Consider the following 6,000-nt stretch of genomic DNA (forward strand, 5'->3'; position numbering starts at 1 on the left):
TGTGGTATGATCTGCTCAATCTTTGGATATGCGTCAATTTTGGGATCAACCCCTTAAATTATTTGGAAAAACGTATGGATGGTGTGGATAGACTATATACATTCAGGGTGGGCCCAACTAAGTTTAGTCAGTACGCAATCCGATTTCAAAAATCACGGTTGCCCACCTAATCTCAGTTTTTAAGTAATCTTGCTTAATACGCAAGAAATAGGCCTGTAACAGTCGTCTCTCCACCAATTACATTCCACTTTCTTTTTTCGTTCTCCCGACTCAGTCTTAAGAAGCGTCTCTCTCTCTCTCTCTCTCTCTCTCTCTCTCTCTCTCTCTCTCTCTGCTTTTTTCTAGGGTTTTGGAGCTCTCTCGATCGATATCAATCGATGGCCCACCTCTCACCTTCCCATCTAACCTCCGCGACCTCGAATTCAACGGATGTGACGACATCATCCGCCTCTCTGTTGAATCCTCAATTTCCATCTCCTCCTTCTCCCCAGATGATGCAATGCAACTAATCCACAAATTTGATTTTGTTTCAACTCATGTTGCTAACCCAACCCCCCTCCTCCCTCTCTCACCGGTCTCCTCTCGCCCTATGAAACCCTCAATCTCTCTCCTATCTATAATGGCGATGATGGTGAAAAGATGATATGATCTAGTCCATTAGTTTGCATTTTCATGGCATCCAAACCCCGGCAACAACCACCAGGTCATCTCTCTCTCTGGTCGATTGTCCTTTAATCTCCTGTTCTTTGATGTGTGATTCAGGGATTTCTAGGGCAGATAGATGTATTTTGTCTCTATTCTTTTGATTTAATCTATTGATTGGCCTCTGGGAAATCAATTCTCCATCTGTATTCTCCACCAAGTCATCTCTCCATCTGTATTCTCCATCTATTCTTGGGGTTTTGGGGAAGTTGGTTTCAAAGGCATTTAAGGATGTAGATGGTGATTCGAGTGCCAGGTCCACCTGATTATGTGGAAAGCAAGCTATGCTAGACATCTTGATAGAGTGGTGTCGGGATGTTTCAACCTCTTCGAGGAGTAAGGTTCTTCAGGTGTGGGCAGAACTATGCGAAGAACATGCTGTTTCAATTGGTCTGTGGAACGAGGTTGCTTCGGTTGCTTCTGGGAGATTGGAGGATAAGAGCGCATTCTTGAGGAAAGCGGCATTGAATCGACTCATCATGATGTTGCAACATAACTCGTTTGGTCCACAAATTCGCATTGTATCATTCGAAGCACCCTTGGAGAAATACAAGGAGAAACTGGAAGAGATGGAACCCAATGCACCTTCTGAGAGCATTTTTGGACGGGATACCTTCAGACAATGAGATGTGTGAAGTAGATGGAAAGGTTTATCAGGCTGAAGTCAGAGCAGCAAGACAGTGTTACTGATAGTTGTTTGCCTGGTGTGGAAGATGGGGTCAACAAGGATTCTTCCACGCTGGATTTTGGGAACCTGGAGCAGACCAGGGCCTTGGTTGCATCACTTGAGACATGTTTGAGGTTCTCAAAGTGCATATCCTCCATAATGCCGACTCTGGTCCAATTGCTGGCTCCATCTTCTACCACTGATTTGAGAACACGATTCTTCTTTTGCTGATGAGGTGCAGACAGTTCCAAATTGATGACTCTAAGGCCTGTCTCCGGAAAATGTTGCAACTTATAAGCATCCTCTTTGATTTGTGTTACAATTCTTCTAGACTTCTAAAGGAATCTTGGCAAGCATTTAAGGGTGTGTTTGCATTGGATTTTTGTAGGTATTTTCGCAGGACAAGTCTATCCATGCAGCTGTTGAGGATGCATTCATCACAATTTATTTGACGAGAAACCCTACAGAAACTACTGCAAATCTATTGAGCATTGCTATAGAATCTAGTATCGACAATCTAGCAGCTCTAGAATTTATAGTTGGTTCCTTGGTATCTAAGGGGAATATTTCTACAAGCACGGTATGTTTATTTGATTGTCATAATTTCAGGCGCTGCTTCCATCAATATGATTCACTCACTTTGCTATGGAAGTTATGCATTGGTGTTCTTTTGGCATTCTTTGACATGCATAGTTAGACACTTAGACTAAGAACTAAGAGTGCTGATTTCTGCACTCTTAAGGGCCTGTTTTTTTTTTTTCACCAATTACCATGTAATGTAAAGAAAATGTGCAATAATTACAAATTGCTTTACCTGCCTCCTGACAACATCTGCATTTGACCACTGATTGCTGTGGTAAATTGAAATGATGGCATTTTTACATTGCCTGAATGTCAAATCGCCACCAAAATACACTGATGTTGCTGTTTGGATTCGAAATTTTTACAGTAATTACATATTGATTGGGATCATTTCAATGGATAGAAACCGTTGACATGATTGGGCCATTTCAGTGGATCCGAACCGTTCATATGATTTGGCTCATTTGGTGATCCAAATGCTTGAGTTGTGCTTTTTAAGTGATCTAAACTCATCATATGATTAAGGATACTTTCAATGACCGATGCTAATGGATATGTTAAGTTAATCTATATTATTCATATTATTAAGATCAATTCTCAATGATCAACATTGCTAATTTTGTAGAGCCCTCTTTAACTTTACAAACAATTTTAATGATCGGGCCTATTTTTGTTGATCCTTCATTATTGCTTCTAGTTTAGTTAATTGAGGTGATTCAGTCCTTTATCTTATTTTTGCTTCTTTATTGATCCAAAATCATCATATGATTGAGGCTATTTTCAATGACCCATGCCAATAGATATGTTAAGTTGATCTATATTAATATATTATACATATTATAGAGATCAGTTCTCAGTGATCCATACCGTTAATGTTGTAGAGCCCTCTTTAACTTTACAAACAATTTAAATGATCGGCCTGATTTCATCAATCCTTCATCTTATTGGATCCAACATAGTTGGTTGAGGTGATTCGACTCTTGGGGGATGTACACTAATGAATTTTCCATTTTTAGAGAATTTCGTTCAAGAGTCGACTATAGTTAGTCCATTTTATAATTCAAGCTATTTTAGTGATCCACATCATTTGTATTAAGGCATACACTTAACGAATCTATCAGTAAATGTCGCATGAACCAAAAGTTATTAATGATTCAAATTTTGCTAATGATTGGGCTCATTTTCAATGGCACAAACCTTTGATGTGCTTGAACCATTTCAAGTGATCTCAACGGTTCATATGCTTAGTCTTGTTTTATGTGATCCATACCTTCATATGATTTGAGTTTTTTTCGGTGACGTAAACCCTTCATTAGTTGAGGCCTTTTTTAGTGATCCAAACCAGTTGGTATACTTATGCATCTTTTCACCAATCCATTAAGTTCATCTTTTGATACATAGACCTCTATTCATTAATACAACACTTAATATTTTGGGGTTGTTTTCAGTGATCTAAACCCTTCATTTGATTGGATCTAGATCAGTTTGATGTAATCAGATATGTTGATTGGATCTAGAAGCCATTTTAAGTTGGACAAATTGAGATATTGAAATACGTAGATGTTTTGTAGCTGTAATTGGATGCAAAATGCACCAAAATTCACCGAGGTAAGAGGAATCTAGATGTTGAATATTGGATGCCATACTATTGATATCTTTAAGTATGTATTCAATGGTCAAATTAGTTAGAGGCCCTTGGGGGATGTACAATGGTGAGTTTTTTTTTCTTTTCTTTTTAGAGACATCGATACAAGAGTTGGCTACAATGGGTCCGTTTTTCTGTGATCCAAAATTCTGTTTCACGGGGACCATTTTAGTGGATATGAACCGTTCATATGAGTTAGTGATCCCGGCTCATCTTATGATTAAGGCTTTTTTTGGTGACCAAGCCAATCGATTTATTAAGTTGATCCATGTTATTCATATGATCGAGGTTGGTTCTCAATGATCTACGTTATTAACATTTCAAGGCCCTATCAATTTTATTAACCATTCAAATGATTGCACCTGTTTTCTATTATCCAAACCATTGATAAGATTGGTTTGTTACCATGATCCAAGCCATTGATAAGATTGCTTCGTTACCATGATCCAAACCATTTATATAATGAGGCATGTGCTTAGCAAATCAATCAGTGCATGTTGGGCTCATTTTCACTTTTAGTGAGAAAAGCCATTGATGTTCTCGAGCCATTTTAAGTGATCCTAGCCATTCAAATGTGTGGCTTGTTTTGAATGACCCATACCCCTTTGGGTTGGAGGAATATAGCATTTCAATTTTTTATGCCGAACCATCAATATGTTAAGGCCCATATTCATTAATCTAGTTAGTTGAATTGATTTGGTCCTTGGGAAGTACAATGGTGACTTTCTCTTCTTAGAGACTTTGGTACAAGAGTTGGCGACAGTGGCTTTTTTCTTGTTGTCTAAAACATAAAGTATCAGTAGGACCATTTCTAGTGATCCAATCTATTTTTATAATTTGGTCTAATTTGAAATTGTCAATGTGGGGGCTCATTTTATTAAATTCAAACTGTTTCAAATGTTTGAACCGTATTTAGTAAGCTAAATTATTGATATGGTTGGGTTTCTTTTTTCAATGATCTAAACTCTTCATATGATTTGGCCCATTTGTAGTGATCCAAACCTTTGACATGCTTGACCATTTCAATGGATCAAAACCATTGACGTGCTTGGGCTATTTCAGCGGATTTAAACTTCTTATATGATTCGGGCCATTCAACAATCCAAATGCATCATATGATTTGTGCTACTGTTAGTGATCTAAACTAATCATATGATTGAAGCCTCTTTCCATGACCGATCTCAATGGATATGTTAAGTCGATCCATCTATTCATAATATCTGAGGTTGGTTCTCAGTTATCCACAACGTTAATTTTGTAGGACCCTCTTCAGTTCTATATACAATTCAAACAATCATGTTTCTTTTTACAACGATCCAAATTCATATTATTTGGCCCATTTCTAGTGATCCAAACCTTTGACATGGGCCATTTCGATGGATAAAAAACATTGTCATGCTTGGGCCATTAAGTGGATCCAAATTGTTCATATGATTTGGCACATTCGGCGATCCAAGCTCATCATACGATTAAAGGTCCTTTTCATGATCCAAACTTATCATATGATTAAGGCTACTTTCCATGATACATGGTAATGGAGATATGTTAACTTGATCCATGTGTGAAATTTTGTAAGACCCTCTTCAGCTTTACAAATAATCCAAATTGTTCATATTATTTGGCCCATTTCTATCGATCCAAACCTTTGACATGCTTGGGCCATTTCAATGGATCAAAACCTTTGGCGTGCTTGGGCCATTTCAACGGATTTGAACTTCTTATATGATTCGTCCCATTCAGCGATGGAAATGCATTATATGATTTGTTCTGCTGTTAGTGATCTAAACTAATCATATGATTGAAGCCTCTTTCTATGACCTATCCCAATGAATATGTTAAGTTGATCCATCTATTCATAATATATGAGGTTGGTTCTCAGTTATCCACATCGTTAGTTTTGTAGGACCCTCTTCAGTTCTATACATAATTCAAACAATCATGTTTCTTTTTACAACTATCCAAATTCATATGATTTGGCCAATTTCTAGTGATCTAAACCTTTGACATGGGCCATTTCGATGGATAAAAAACATTGACATGCTTGGGCCATTAAGTGGATCCAAATCGTTCATATGATTATGCTCATTCAGCGATCCAAACTCATCATACGATTGAAGCTGCTTTTCATGATCCCAACTCATCATATGATTGAAGCTGCTTTTCATGATCCATGGCAATGGATATGTTATGTTGATCCATGCCCTAAAATTTGTAGGATCCTCTTCAGCTTTACAAACAATCCAACTATTCATATGACTTGGCCCATTTCTATCGATCCAAACCTTTGACATGCTTGGGCCATTTCAATGGATCAAAACCTTTGACATGCTTGGGCCATTTTAACAGATTTGAACTTCTTATATGATTCGTCTCATTCAGTGATCGAAATGCATCATATGATTAG

This window comes from Magnolia sinica, chromosome 12 (genome assembly GCF_029962835.1).
Source record: "Magnolia sinica isolate HGM2019 chromosome 12, MsV1, whole genome shotgun sequence".
Taxonomy (NCBI): domain Eukaryota; kingdom Viridiplantae; phylum Streptophyta; class Magnoliopsida; order Magnoliales; family Magnoliaceae; genus Magnolia; species Magnolia sinica.